At 46.0% G+C, this 15,596-nt stretch overlaps 1 protein-coding gene across 5 annotated transcripts in view; it reads left to right on the top strand.

Moving 5' to 3' along the window:
- Nucleotides 1-15,596, top strand: part of TMEM200B (transmembrane protein 200B) — a 31,596-nt gene that overhangs the window by 13,008 nt on the left and 2,992 nt on the right. Inside the window, exon 3 of one of the 5 annotated variants that reach the window (XM_077932021.1) lies at nt 13,912-14,219. The exons of the other annotated variants lie outside the window; for them this stretch is intronic. The gene's annotated coding sequence lies outside the window, so the exon portion shown is untranslated. The remainder of the gene's footprint in view (nt 1-13,911; nt 14,220-15,596) is intronic. 5 annotated transcript variants of the gene reach the window in all.

Raw genomic sequence — 15,596 nt, 5'->3', positions numbered from 1 at the left:
TTCACGCATGGGATTAAGGAGAAGAAATCTGACGAAGATCACTTGTGAAAGTGAACCTACCTAATTCGCACATTTTGGAAAAACAGGAGAATTGAAACACAGCTCTGCCATTTTAATGAGTCATAATGTTCTGATGTAGCATCACTCCAGGCACTTTGGGAAAGTTAAACGATAGCTCTGAGCTTCCCATTGAGCATTGCAACGCTGCTGTTGTAGAGGTCTATTTCCATTCTAGCCAGTGCAGGGGTTCACAAGAGGGCACTTTCCTCAGGGTCCTCTTAGTCTTGGAGCCCATCTTACTGAGAGCACAATGGGCTTCCCTTCAACACAACACACACTTCTTTTATCACTTGTGAATGGGCTTTCCAAAAGCTATGACTTGTTTGCTTATTATTGGCAATTTGTGTGTGTGTTTTATCAGTGGAGGGTTATCGCACACCCCCTTCCGTTCTTCAGGTTAACACAGGTTACCATCCAAGCAGGAATTATTTGCATGACGCAGTTAATGCGATCGTATCATTTTTATAAAACAGAACTGATGGTACTTTTTGTGCATGTTCATTTTCGAACATTTATAGGGTGCTTAATCTTGTAAGTGTTAAGGTTTGTTTCACATGCTTTCTTTTTTAAACAAAACACACACCCAGCAGTGAGTGTGTGACAGGTCCTTTTTAGACCACATTCTGTTGAGAAACTCATGTGGCTGCTCTGACCTATTTATCTGTCTAACCTTGAACGCAAGCCTGGACAGGAAAGAGCAATGGGAACAGAATTATAGGGATGACTAATAAGCAGCAGCGGAAACCTTGCTCCATGGGGTCTCCAGGTTTGGCTGCCCCCATCCCAAGAATAATTTCCTGGAGCTCAAAAAGGTGTGAGGAACAGGGTAACCAAGCTCACATTCACACCACCCAGTTAAAGCACATGACTTTGTGCCAAAGAATCTCGGGAACTGTAGTTTGTTAAGGGTGCTTGGAATTGTAGTTCTTTGGGGGGGGGGTTAAGCTAACATTCCTAGAACACTTTGAGGAAGTGGTCTAAATGTGCTTTAAATGTATGGTGCAGATATTACTCTCAGATGCTCCAAGGTGCATTAAAAAAAACCTCAACCTCTTCTACAAGGAAAGGTCAAATACTTTGGAGTTGGGGTTTTTTTATGTTTAAGCGGAAAACCACCAGTAGAACCCTGTGTATGTCTACTCAGAAGCAAGTCCTGTTGAGTTCAATGGGGTTTACTGCCTGCTGAGTGTGTGCTCAGGGCTGCAGATTTTAGTGGGACCTGCAACAAAATGTTGCGGTATGGAGTGCTCCTGTTCACTCTTCCAGTCCACAAGCCATGCCTTCTCCCACAATCCATCATTCCACACTAGTTTTCCTACCCCTCCACTGTCAGCATGCTCAGCCCTTTTAGAGTGTGCAACCCTTACTGTGTCGCTTTTGGGGTAGCCCTCCTTATAAGTGTTTCGATTCCAGCAATTTTTGTATTTCTGAAAACCGTTGGGGTTTCTCCAAGCCTGCTGATATTTCCCTCTTGTGCATGGGCAGTGCTGTTTTGGAGACAGTGCTCCAGTAGAGAGAAGGGGGTGTGTGCATAAATATGGACAAAACAGATAGAAATACTTTTTTCTCTTTCCCATAATATTAGAGCATGGAACTTGCCCAGTGAAACTGATTTGTAGCAGATTCAGGATTCGTAGCAGAGAGAAGCTTCTCCAAATCACACATACCTAATGGTGGGATTCATTGTGGCATTGACCACTAGCTGTTATGGCTGTGAAGTGGAGTGAGAGAAATTGGGGGCGGGGGGGGGGGCGGGGAAAGAATCAAATTCCTCAAGGCTCTGTGGTGCAATGGTTCAGTGTGCCTTTGCTGTTTACCAGAAAGCTGCTGGTTTGAGCCCACCCAGAGAGCCCAATGCAGAATTCCTGCATTGCAGGGGGTTGAACTAGATGACCCTTGCGGTCCCTTTCAACTCTATTATTAATTATTATTATTATTATTATTACATCTGAAGGCAGCCCTGTTTAGGGAAGCTTTTAATGTTTAATAGATTATTGTATTTTAATATTCTGCTGAAAGCCGCCGGGAAACCCAGCCAGATGGGTGGGGTATAAATTATCATCATCATCATCATCATCTACTGTTCTGTGGTTCTAAGACTTATTAGCAAAGAGGGCAATATGGCACCTCCATGTTCCTAGGCAGTATATCACTGTAGACCAGTTTCCGGGGAGCAGTTGTGGGAGAGGGCTATTGCATGGGCTTCCTGAAAGCATCTGGTTGGGAACTGTGGGAAACCGGATTGGACGGACCATTGCTCTGATCCAGCAAATTTTCTCTTATCACGCCTCTCATAACAAACTGGGTGGCTGAGTGCCAATCATCCAGGACCACAGAGGCTCTTCTTCTGATAGGTGCCACTTACAGTAATGCCACATAACTGAGCTTGTAAGAGGTGAAATTACGCCAAAAGCGAATGTTCATTTGAAGGACCAGTGGAAAGCTGCTTACAATGGACGAGATTTATCAGGGTTTGAGCCAGCGTTATTCTCAAAGCCAAAGAACCAGAATGTGCAGACAGCAGGGGATGATCTGGCACAGCCAGGCAGGTGACTCAGGTGACCCTTTAGGGCATCTTTATCCAAGAGACCCTGAACAGCCACAGAGGAAGAGAAAGCACTTCACACGTTGTAGCTGATCTAAGGAGAGTTCCAAGTTCTTAGTTTCACTGGAGGTGGGGACGGGGGTGGTTCAAAGAGAGCCCACGACTCCCTGGTCGAAAAGCTCCTCTGTTCGGTCTTTTGTCTGTAGACTCACTATATTCAGTCTCAGGACTGTCTATTCAGATGCTGGGATTTCCCAAACAGGGCTTTGCTTCATAAGGTGCCAAGCGTTCGGGTGACCTTTGTGGCTTTGGCAGAACGGAGCCAGCGGTGCAGCAGGAAGGCAAGGCTCGAAGTGGGCCGGCTACAAAGGAGGCTCTGAAGAAGCTGGGCTTGCAAACAAAAGTTTGGCTCTGGGTGCCAGAGGCAGGAAAAATACGCAACCCTTTCATGTCTTACCACTCTCACTGTTTCTCCTTTTGTGCCTTTTCCCAGCCTGCCCTTAGCGCTGCCTCTCTCTCCCCCCCCCCCCACTCCAGCCACACTTTCTCTTTCCTCCCTGCTCAGCACCAGACTGAAATATTTTTTTGGCAGCCTGGGAGAAAAACAGGGAAGTTGGCCTTCTTAACTGTGGCCGGTTTGCGAGCATCCTGCTGGCATTTGCTATCATTAGCTGACTGACTCAGACCATTGGTCCATCCAGCTCTAACTTAGTAGCAGCGAATCTTTGGCAGAGCTTCAGGCAGGGGCCTCACCTGGAGATGCTGGGAATTGAACGTGGGGCCTTCTGCATGCAAGGCAGTTCCTCTCCCATGGAACTGTGGCCCTTTCCTTTACTCTCACGGCAACGTTACTCCCGTTGAACTCGACTAGATGCTTGCATTCCATTTCCATCAGCTGGGTCTGTAAGTGTTTGAATCTTGAACTGCCTTCACATTGCAGAAGCTATAAATAAAGCAGTTACGGTTTTCCCTTTGGCTTAATGTGAGCCTGTAGAATACACAATTCAGGGCGCATTTAGTCTCTCTGGGTTTGCTTTGGAAACAGCCCCAGGGTGGCCCAATCAGGACTGGGCTGGGCTGGGCCAAGGGGATTAATTCTCTCCGTGGTCGGAAGCAGCAATGCTTCTGAATGCCGCTTCTTGGAAACCGCAGGAGGAGAGAGGGCTCTTGTGCTCAGATCCTGCTTGCAGGTTTCCTCACAGCTTGGCGCTCTGATGCTGGACTAGATGGGCCATTGGCCTGATCCAGCAGCCTCATCTTATGTTTTCTCCCCCTGTCTCCAATGCACACAGTCCTGGTGGAAATCTCCCACACCTGAAGCTGCAGTTTCCTCCAGGAGGGGATCTAGGCTGATGACTATAGATCAGTGGTAGAGCCTTGCATGCAGAAGGTTCTAGGTTCCATCCCTGGCACCTCCAGGTAGGGCTGGGGAAAAGCTCCTTCCTGAAACCCCAGCAAGTGTAGACAAGATGGAGCTGGAGGAAGCAGGAGGCAGTTTCCTGGAAGGGCCCTAAAACTTAGCGTTCATGTCCAACAGGAAGTCAGAGGCTGCAATGAAACCCTTCTTCTAAAGCGGGGTGGGGGAATTGCAGCAATGGATAATACTGTGCGCTGCATAATGTGGGCATGTTGTAGGAGATCCTGCAAAATAAAAAAAAGAAAGAAAGCACCATCTTTTGCATGCTCTATTTCCCCTTTTTGGAACACAAGACATTTTTGAAGCCAATTAGCAAAGTGAGAGCGCAGGAAATTAGACAACGTAGCCACCTATTTATGGAAAATCAGAGCATATTTGTAATGTGCTGATGTGATGAGCTACAAAGCGATATTCATCTCTGTGAATGTTGGAAGATTCAGGACGGATGAAGCAAAGTGTTTCCTCCCGCAATGCATAGTTAGATTTACTGTCCCAAAAGGTGGTGATGGCCGCTGGCTTGGATGACTTTAAGCAAGGATTAGACAAATCCGTGGAGGCTGTCAATGGCTACAGGCTATGTTCTTCTTCCACTGTTGCAGGAAATATGCCTCTGAATCACAGTTTTGGGAAGATCACAAGTGGGGAGACTGATGTTTTGCTCAGCTCCTTCTTGTGGGTTTCCCATAGACATCTGGTTGGCCCCTAAGAGGACAGGATGCTTGGCTAGATGGACCACAGGCCTGATCCAAGAGCTCCTTTCGGTTTTTATAGATATTACTGGGGACAATGTTCTTTGCATAAGCAACTGATTTTGTATCTGTTGCTTATGAATTGCTTATGGATATTCTGCTACTTATTTTTACTTGCCTAAGCTATTGCTAATCTCATCCCCCGCCTCCATCTTTTTCATCATAGTCTCCTTTCAATTATCTTCTTCCAAGTTGTTGCAGAACACAGAAATTAATGTGTCGTTTACCATCACATTTTTTTAAAAGATGGCTTCTCGCTGCTACAGCAGTACAACATCGTGATCTTTTTCAGAACGTTCTCACAGAATCAGGAGAATTGGTGGACCTCCCACCGAGGATACTGCAAAGTTAATCCGGTTTCTTGCCCAACACTGTTTACACAACAGTAACAGGGAACAGAAGGCAGCAGGAAGGATTTCAAAGCAAAGCCTAGTAGGGTGGATGGTAGCATTTTTACTAAAGAGTCTTCTGGGCGCCCCAGCAGGTGCTGCATTTTTGGATGCCGTCCAAAATTAAAATCAGTGTGAATGTTGCCATTTACATCCTTTGGAGGTGATTTGCACCTTTGGGCGATTATCCTCTGAGCAGCCAGCGTGGAGCTGAGGAGTTCCCTGTTCCTCACTTGCTGATTTTGCAATCTGTTTGACATTCTGATCAAAATAAACCTCCCTTCAAGTTGGAACGTTGGGCTGTGTACACGCTGCAGTTGAATCTTGATCCAGTGCACACCCACTGCTGGTGTATGAAGCCGAGTGCGCTTGGCATTGGCCACAGTCCACCTGTATCCTGTAGTTTCTCGAGAAACGCTGCTGTTTGGTTCGGTGCATTCTCCCTCAAACCAGCTTCCAACCGATTTGAAAACCTAAGCTGAGGTGTGTACACTTGAAACAGTGATTTCACATGTGCCAATGACAGCTACCATGAATAGACATTCAGACAGGGGAAGTCACAGGCACAGGCAACAGATCAGGTAATGTGCATCAAGTGATGACACCCTGCCTTCTCTTTGGTGTGCATAGCAATGTGAAAATGTGACTTGAAACACAACAACCTCACTGTATCTGAAGCTGCCAAGGTGCACATGGCCTTGATCTCAAAAGGCTGGCTTTGAGCATATCCCACTGATTTCTCCTGTTTTGAAGTGAATGGGCAGGCCTCTACCTTAGGTCCTCTGGTGAACAAGGCACCTAGGGGCACCCAGATCCTGTCCCATGAGCTTTTAGTGAATTTGACATGGTAAGAAGCGGCGGAAGCCTCTCAGTTTGCTTGGAAGAGTCTCCTTACATTCTCCAGACCCCAGCACAAATGGGAGGGAAAGCGCTTTATCTCTTAACGGCTTCTGACTTCACTAGAGAACTGGAGGGGGCTTGACTTCTTGTATTAGTGAAGGGATGGGGAATCAGTGCTCCAACACCCATCAGCCATCGTTGGCGTGGCCAATGGCCACAGTTAACACAAAATGGCTGAAAGTCCCATTCCTTCACAGTGGGTGCATAGTTCCTCTATGCACGGAGGTGTCCTTGATTGGGCCAGGGTCCTCTCTCACACATGTGCATTGCATAGGCTTTGGGTGACCAGGTCATGCAGCGACATGGGATCTGCAACAAATACTGTGGTTTGCTATTCAAGATTCTAACCTGCCAGTCACCCCTTCTTCCAGAATCTTCCAGTGTGTTCCCATCTATTTTCTGTCACCATCTCCTCCAAAATAAACACCCCTAAACATTCTGTGGCTACTGAGCATGCTCAGCCTTCACTGGGCTATTTTTGAATTTCCCCTCCTTAGTTTCTCCCTCTGCCCCCAGTGTCTTTTGTTTGTGTCCCCCCCCCCAAGCTTCCTGAAACCTCATTTTGGAGTATGGGCGGTGCTGTTTTGGCTACAGAAGCACTGAAACACACACCAGGACATCAGAAATTGATGGATTTGTGTCTGAGTGCTTAAGTAAATCATCGTTCCAAGAAGATCTGGGAGGGCCTTCCATTTTTAGGATTTCTGAAGCATGGAGATGTAAAAGATTGGCAGAATATGGGAAGAGGCAGTGGGGCAAGGAGTCCTTGAGGGCTGTTCTCTCCTTACCCCTACAGTGTAGGTGACACAAGAAGGCTGTGTTGAAAGGGGGCTATTTTTAAACCCCCCCTATCTCAGTGCAGCCTATGATTAAGATTCTTCGCCATCTCCACAGAAGGAGGTGACTGGAGAAATGAGTGCAGTCGCAGTCAAGAGTTCAGAGCTGCTGCTTGCTTTTCCGTAGCTGCCAGTTTCGGGAGTGATGATGCCTCGCTAGAAAGTATGTTATCAGAATTAGCTGAGCCTGCAACAACAAGGGAGGAGTGTAAGGCCACCTTTTGACTCCTCGTACTTTTTAATATTTGGTCACATAAAGACATTTGGACAGGAGGTTTGCTGGTTTCAATCTGGTGGAGCTGCACTGTGACCCTTTTTTGCCATGTAGTTGAAAAATAATGTTTCTATGTTCTCTGGCATGCCTTTGTTTCTGAATTAATGTTTCAGCAATGTAGGGGATCAGATATGACGATCCCATCCCCATCCCTGATGTAGAACCACCCACTTTCAGGAGCATGTTCCCCTCTCCTTTGGGGATACGAATGATGCTGAGGGGTGTTATGGAGGCAAAGATAGTGGAAGCAGAGTTTGCTACCAGATTTGGATCAGGCGACACCCATCTCTGCTGCTTTCATGCTGGATGACAGGCTACCACTGCAGTAGAGCAGAGGATGTGGGTGGCGCTGTGGTCTAAACCACTGAGCCTCTTGGGCATGCCGATCAGAAGGTCAGCGGTTCAAATCCCTGAGACAAGGTGAGCTCCCATTGCTCTGTCCCAGCTCCTGCCAACCTAGCAGTTCAAAAGCACGCCAGTGCAAGTGGATAAATAGGTACCACTCTGGTGGGAAGGTAAACAGCGTTTCTGTGTGTTCTGGTTTCTGTCATGGTGTTCTGTTGTGCCAGAAGTGGTTTAGTTATGTTTTGTATTCAGGCCACATGACCCGGAAAGCTGTCTGTGGAAAACACCGGCTCCCTCGGCCTGAAAGCGAGATGAGCGCCGCAACCCCATAGTCGCCTTTGACTGGACTTAACTGTCCAGGGGTCCTTTACCTTTTTTAAAACTTTTAGAGCAGAGGTGAGGAACCTCCCATCTTCCAGGTGTTGTTGCACTCCAGCTGCCATCATCCCTGACGGATGAGCATGTTAGCAGGAGTTGATGGGAAGCTGCCTTATATTGAGTCAGATGCATTTGCCCCTCCACTTCAGTACTGTCTACCCTGACTGGCAACAGCTCTTCAGAGGTTCAGTCTGAGCTACCAAGGACTGAGCCAGTGTGGTGTAGTGGTTAAGAGCGGTAGACTCGTAATCTGGTGAACCGGGTTCGTGTCTCCGCTCCTCCACATGCAGCTGCTGGGTGACCTTGGGCTAGTCACACTTCTCTGAAGTCTCTCAGCTCCACTCACCTCACAGAGTGTTTGTTGTGGGGGAGGAAGGGAAAGGAGAATGTTAACCACTTTGAGACTCCTTAAGGGGAGTGAAAGGCGGGATATCAAGTCCAAACTCTTCTTCTTGCAGCATACAAGCTCTGAGCTACAGCCATTCCCCCGAATTACACAAGTAAGGAGTGGATTTTTAAAGGGCTCTGTGGGGGTCTGGCTGCATTGCTCCATGTTGCCTGTTTCACATTCTGCTGGTGCCCAGCAGGCAAATTCCCAAACCCCAAGATTTATTTATGTTTTCTCAACAGGAAAGATCACTGGAACTGTACCCTTTTCTTCTGACTGGTATAATTTATTCCGACTGCTGAGTTGGTATCTCGGCAGTTGGAATCGCAAATGTGCACTTGCTCAACCTTTCTAGGGTCTCCACTGTATAACTGGTACCTTGGAGCAGTTTCGAGAATGGTTCGGTTCCGAGAAATCTTAAGTGTTTCCTCGCAGCTGTCATGTTGCAAAGAGGTCTCAGTTTTCCAAAAATAGCTAGCCTTCCCTCTTGAGAAGAATCTGCTGAGTATGCTAATGCACATGATCAGACGCAAGGCTAGTAGGGAGCGAAGGCTCTGTCGAGAACCCCAATGGCATTGTATATTTTTCGTGCTCCTAGATACCTGATTAATGCCCATCAGCTTGGAGGAGGAAACATCTGCATTCCAAATGTAAAAAGTTAATGCTTTTAAAAAAAGCAGAATACCGCACTAATTGCCCAGTAATGCAGTCAGGCTTTGGGGCAAAGGTGCTAGTAGTCGCTATAAAGCTGCTAACGTCAGAGAAATTGCACTTAAAAACTCCAACTAAAAACCCTGTTGAATCTCAACGGAGCGTCGGCCAGCACAGTTACCATTTTGCCCGGGATGTCCTGTGTTCATTACCTCCATCATTAGGCATACATTATGCTGCTTTCCGTAGCTACATTTATATATTTGCCTTTCTGCCAATGCACTCAAAGCCATTTGTAGCTCAAAATAAGACCTTCCCATTTAATAGATGTTAGACACATCACAAAAGGGGGAAAGGATAGGCAGGGAAGATGGGATAGAGGAGAGGAAGAAGATGCAAGTATCGACCCTTCCATACTGTTACAGAAGTACTAGGTGATGTTTATTAAATGTATCTCTTGCCCTTCCTCGCAAAGGAGCCCAGAGTACTTAAAACACAACCAAAACTAAAGCAGAAACCTATTTAAAGCAAACCATCTAAAAAACAGTAAAACTCTAGAAAACATATGATGCAAATTTAAGGACAGAGAGAACCAAATCACATGTCTGGATAGGCCTGCCAAGACAAAAAAAGTTTCAGCAGGTGTCTATATAGAGAGGACAGTGATGACCAGTGGTGTGTGGTCTGTGGATTAACCATCAATAAAATCTCCTTTAAATGTGTTAGAAACAAAATGTAAAGGAAATGCTGCAAACAGCAGTATTTACGTATAGAAAAGTGCTGTTGCTTGATATACTAATAATATTTTCCGTTTTTATTATTGGTATCATTAGCTAAGTACCACATTGCCAATGGTATCCCATTCGTTCCACATGATTACATTTGACTGCAATGTTTCATTATTATTATTTTTAATTTCTGGCCGCTGTGCTTTTCAATTGAGTAGGATCACTGTGGTCCAGACTGGAGACTCCATAGCTGGCACAATACAACCATCCTTCTGGAATGTGTTGGATTGACTCTGATTCACTTTTTGCATTTCTGCAAAGCGTGCCGCCATCATTCACATACATTAGTGAACTCTTAGGTAACCACATCATAGAGCACAAGGAAAAGTCAAATTAGAATTAATTAGGTCAATAAACTTATCGGGGGTGGGGTGGGAATGTCCTGATGTTGATTTTGGACATTCCCTTGGCCAGAGATGGGAAACCTGTGGCCTGCCAGATTTTGTCAGGCTCCCATCACCCCCAGTCTCCATGGCCAATGGTCAGGGGTGATGGGAGTTGGAGCCCAGAAACATCTGGAAGGAGCACCAGGCTCCCCATCCCTGCCTTAAAGCATATGGATAGATGGAGCTACCTGTATCCTTGAAATTTACACCAGCAGGCTTTGGAGACCTTTGGAGCTCTGCTATAGAATCCTAGAATTATAGAGTTGGAAGATGACCAAGGGTCATCTAGTCCAACCCCCTGCAATGCAGGAATCTCAGCTAAAGCATCCATGACAGATGGACATCCAACCTCTGCTTAAAAACCTCCAAGGAAGAGTCCACAACCTCCCAAGGGAGACCGTCCCACTGTTGAACAGCTCTTACTGTCAGAAAGTTCTTCCTGGTGTTTAGTTGGAATCTCCTTTCTTGTAACTTGAATCCATTGGTTTGAATCCTACCCTCCAGAGCAGGAGAAAATAAGCTTATTCCCTTTTTTCATGTGACAGCTCTTGATCCATTTGAAGATGGCTGCTGTATCTCCTCTCAGTCTCCTCTTTTCCAGGCTAAACTACATATCAAGTCTGTCTCCTCCTCTGACCCATCAGACTGTAAATATGGGATGTGCTTATTCCCCTTATGTCTTCCTTTTGTTCCATATCAAATCTAACCCCTTCTGCTATTGATCTAGGATGGATGTAGGTAGGCTCGTTTCCACAGGCCAGTGTCATCTAGGGGAGGAGGGATTCCCACGGGAGCATTGGGCTCATAGGAGCTTCCTAGGAGAGAAGCACTGTTTGAGCAGGCCTATCCCCTTAGCAATTCCTGTGTTCAATTCCAACCATTTGGCTGAGCAGCCATAGGATAGCAGCCTCAGTGTAATCAGTCCCAGGAGATAAGAGAAGCAACAAAGCAGAGGGAAAGCTTCTTGTCTACCTCTCCAGACTTGTTAAAAGCAGCATGGAGAATTAGGGGACACACAAACACTCACTGGCGAGCAAGCGAGAGAGATTCTTGCAAACCATCTTACAAGTGCTTCAGATCTTTGCATTTTTCTTGAAGCCCACTCAGAAACAGTGTACCCCAGGGCTCAGAACTTTGCTCACTTATTTCCAGGATTGCAAAACATTAGGTAGAATGGTTTTGAAGGTTTATCTGTGTTGAGAAGTGCACTGGAGTTAGATAAATAGTCACCTTCCTTTGTCTTGACCTCTGCAACAAAGAGCCACAGATGGATTTATGCAAGCATCAAAAGTCCCTTCAAGCTGATCTGTCAAATGTGGAGAGCGGAGGGGGGCAGGGATCAGGTCCGCCAGCCCAATCCAGTTCCCTTCACCTTGCTATATAGAGCAGGACTGAGAAACCTGTGGCCCTCCAGATGTTTTGGACTTCAACTCCCATCAGCCCCAGGTAGTATGGCCAACAACATCTGGAGTGTCTGAACTTCCCCAGCCCTGCTGTTGAGGAATCTGAATAGCTATTAAACTCCTGCTTGGGTGAAATTGTTGCAAGTTCCAAACGCTCCTCTCCAGTTTTGTATATAAATCTGAAGTTCTCCCCCCACCCCAATGGTATGCCAGTGTAGCTCAGCTATCAAAACTCTGATACATTGAATTAGGGAAATAATTCCATTTTATTAAAAAAAATGAAAAATGCTATCTTACAAAACCTGAAAGCTTAAACTCTCAGAGTCCCAGCCAAGGCACTGAGCTGTCATAATGTTCTATGATGCTAATAACACATAAATTTCTGGAGCATTTCTCTTCCCTTGAGCTGTCACAAGCCCTAGCGCCACCCCCACCTCCCCAAAATTGAAATGAAGTGGTTGGGGCAGGGGCGAGTGGAAGAGTACTTTTTAATAAGAGGTGGGTAGATTCTGGAGCTGGATCACAAATGGTCATTGAAAGCAACCTCCTTTGCTGACTTTATATTTAGCTAAGTCGAATGTGCCTTGCTGTAAAGTATAGAATTAATCAGTTAACTTGAGCGACAATGTCAAAGAGTCCTAGACATATATATCTTACGCAACCTTTCTTGGGAATTCTAATAATAAAGCCATGCTCTTGAACTCCATACAAAGAACAGCCTTCCCTAGCTCTGCTTTGTGTTCCCTTTTTCCTCAGCTTTTTAAATTCAACTTTGGCTGATGCCAGACGAATCGAGGTTGCTTTCAGATGACATATAAACGCTGCCTTTTAGCACGGGGCCAAATTGAAAGTCTAGGCATTTCTTTTTATTTTTTGCACCAGAGTTAGCTAACTATATCCTTCCTTGATCTCGACCTCTGGTTTGTGTGCCTAGGGACCTGGTCTCAGCCCTTTCCATGTATTTAGACGTCATAACATTAAAGGAGGACCTTGAGTGGAGATCAGAGTACTTGGATTTGCCCTCCTGTTTCCCACAGTTCAGTACTCCTCCTCTCCATAGTGGAATAGTGTAAACACAACTTCAATGGTCTACGTGGGGAATAGGGTTGGGCAATAGCTGGTTTTCAGCATCGTGACATGCCACCAGCTAAATATCGCGATATGTTACCAATATATCACAATGTCTGAAATATGTAGGGACGTTGGTGGCGCTGTGGTCTAAACCACTGAGCCTCTTGGGCTAGCCGATCAGAAGGTCAGCGGTTTGAATCCCCACGACAGGGTGAGCTCCCGTTGCTTCGTCCCTGCTCCTGCCAACCTAGAAGTTCGAAAGCACAAAGTGCAAGTAGATAAATAGGTATTGCTCCGGCAGGAAGGTAAACGGTGTTTCCGTGCACTGTTCTGGTTTCGCCAGAAGCAGCTTAGTCATGCTGGCCACATGACCCAGAAAAACTGTCTGCAGACAAACATCAGCTTCCTCGGCCAGTAAAGCGAGATGAGCGCCGCAACCCCAGAGTCATTCGTGACTGGACTTAACAGTCAGGGGTCCTTTACCTTTTTTATGTAGAGGCATTGGCTGGCTTCGGGTTTCCCCCACATTGAGATTTTTGCATAGCACACACAAACATCATGATTCACAATATATTGCCAGGTCAAAAATTATGAAACCAATAACACTATATGGACTACAAACCAGTTTGGGACAATATATCGATCTATCGCCCAGCCCTAGAGGGGAAATGGTGAAGTTGATTCATTGCTAGTTAGGAAAGGCAGAAATCAAGGTAGACTTTGACCAGAGCATGCAGGGAAACTTAAAGTCAAGCATTCAAGGCTGTTCTTCGCAGAAGAGGACCAGCTGAGTGTGTGACGGTTAATAGCTGTGCAACAGTTTATTGCCACGAGGCGTAATCCCAACGGCAAGTCCTCCTGAAACAAATGGGAATTGTGCCAGAGCCCGTGTGCTTTCAGCTATCCCGTTTATTTCAGTAGCTTGGATAGTGCCCTGTGGCAAGCTCCCCTGCTCAAGTTCCATTGAAATGACTGGGAATGCTAGAAGACCATGAACTCTTCCACAATACCCAGGGGCAAAGGGTTTCTTTCTATGAGTTAGTGCAGTTGTGGCTGATATAGCTGCCCTTTCTGTTAACGGGGGTGGGGGGGCATACCTGCATCCATTTTGTGTTCCTGCTCCCCCCCCCCACTCTTTTAGATGTGGGCTTTGCCACTCACCCACGGCAGCCATTTTGCATTCCGCTGCGCCCTGCCACAACAGCCATTTTGCGTTGGGCCATAAACACCGCGGCAGCCATTTTGTGACTGGCGCCCACAGTTGGTGGCCGCTGCCTGAAAGGGCCCTGGCAGATTCTGCGATAGCATCCTCCTGTTTGCGTTTGGAACAGGAGAAAACTAAGAGAGGAGTCTGAGAAGAGGCAGGGCAGTATTGAAGCAGGCACTGAGAGCTGCCTACACCAATGGGGGTGGCCTGTGAGTTGGCTGAATCTGAGCCCCTTCTTGGCGATGCTTGGACCCTGACGACCCCTTGACGGTGAAATCTTTCAAGGAAGAGGTTGTCCCTGCTTGACCCAACAACATGTGATGGTAATTTGCAACGGCGCCTCATGGGTTTTGCAAAAAGAAAAAGTTTGGAAGGGCTGGTACCACCTACCTTGTCAGCAGGAGATTAAGCAGCTTACTGTAACAGTTTAAGGTAGGTCACATCTCAGATGGTAATTAAAGTGAGTTATTCTCAGCAGCAGGCTGACGGGACAAGCACATTTCGAGCCACTGCAGGCTGAAGTGGGGCAGGCAGCGGGGAATAATCTCTGGAAAATTTGAAGGCAAGCTTAGAAATGCCTGTTATGGTGGATTTTTTATTCCTGCTGGCTGGCACCTGGAAGAGACAAAGGTTAGCTGCAGGGGGTTGCTCCGTCAAGAGGAAGGGCTTAAATTCATGTTACCAAAGGATTAGCTGAGTTTGAAATGTTATCTTGCCTCTCCCCGACATCTTTTATTTATATATATATATATATATATATATATATATATATATATATATATATATAATCTCCTTCCTAGAAATTGTTGTAGGTTGACAGTTTGGGACAAGAACACATTTTACATTCTAAAGTTCAAACACTTAATTCCTTCCTGGGAGACTCATAATACCTTCAAATGAAGAACATGGAAAGGAGGAGTTTTCTGTTGGATTTGCTGGTACCCCTTCTGCCTCTTGAATAGAACAAAGTGGTGCCCCGATGGCTTCTGATCTGAGATCCACTTTGAGTCCCAAACAAGTAAAATAGGACCCGTTCTTGAAATTTATTAATTAGAATGTGTTGGTACAGTTGTAATACTTAACCATAATTAGTGTTACGTGAATGAGTCTAGGTAAACCCTGAGTTTACACACCCACCCACACCTAGATCTTCTCTGGTACAGATCAGGTGCAAGGAGGTCTGGAAGGTTTTGTTTCTGATTTAGACCATATGCAGCTTGCCGTGTTGCTTAAGTCCCAACACACTGTAGTTCCTCTTAACTATGATCATCGAATGGCATAGATATACGCCACCTGTTGAGTTTTGCTGGTACAGTCTGGTTGGTTGCTGCATTTGGGAAGGATATTCCTCATAGGTTAGTTTGGCCAGTGACTCCCCTCACTTCCCTCCTGTAAAACGCAGCTTGGCTCACTTGCCTGAGCTCTTTTGCTAGTTCATTCTGCTGGCATTGCAGCACCTCTTTTCTCTGTTTGTGCCACCCTTGGTGTATTGGGTAAATTGATGGGGGGGGGGCTGGTGGGCGGATGGCCTTATATGCAAAGATTCTGCAGAGAACTTGCCTTTATGTTTAAAACATAAGCCTAGAGAAGTTTCAATTTGTAAATCTCTTCTCGGGGGATGCAGCAACATAAAAAAGTACCTTTTAAAATGGAGTCTATAACACTTATTGCACTGTTATTTATATATTATGCATGATATGCAGAGATAATGTGTATATTATATCCCACGTTTCTTTAGTCATAGAAATGAAGGTGGTTTATGCTTTGTGTTCCACTGTGGTTTTCCCTCCAGGCAGTGACCAGTTCAGG

Source organism: Podarcis muralis, chromosome 7 (genome assembly GCF_964188315.1).
Source record: "Podarcis muralis chromosome 7, rPodMur119.hap1.1, whole genome shotgun sequence".
NCBI lineage: Eukaryota > Metazoa > Chordata > Lepidosauria > Squamata > Lacertidae > Podarcis > Podarcis muralis.
Note: the sequence above shows the minus strand (reverse complement) of the source record. Positions and strands in the feature narration are given on the sequence as shown.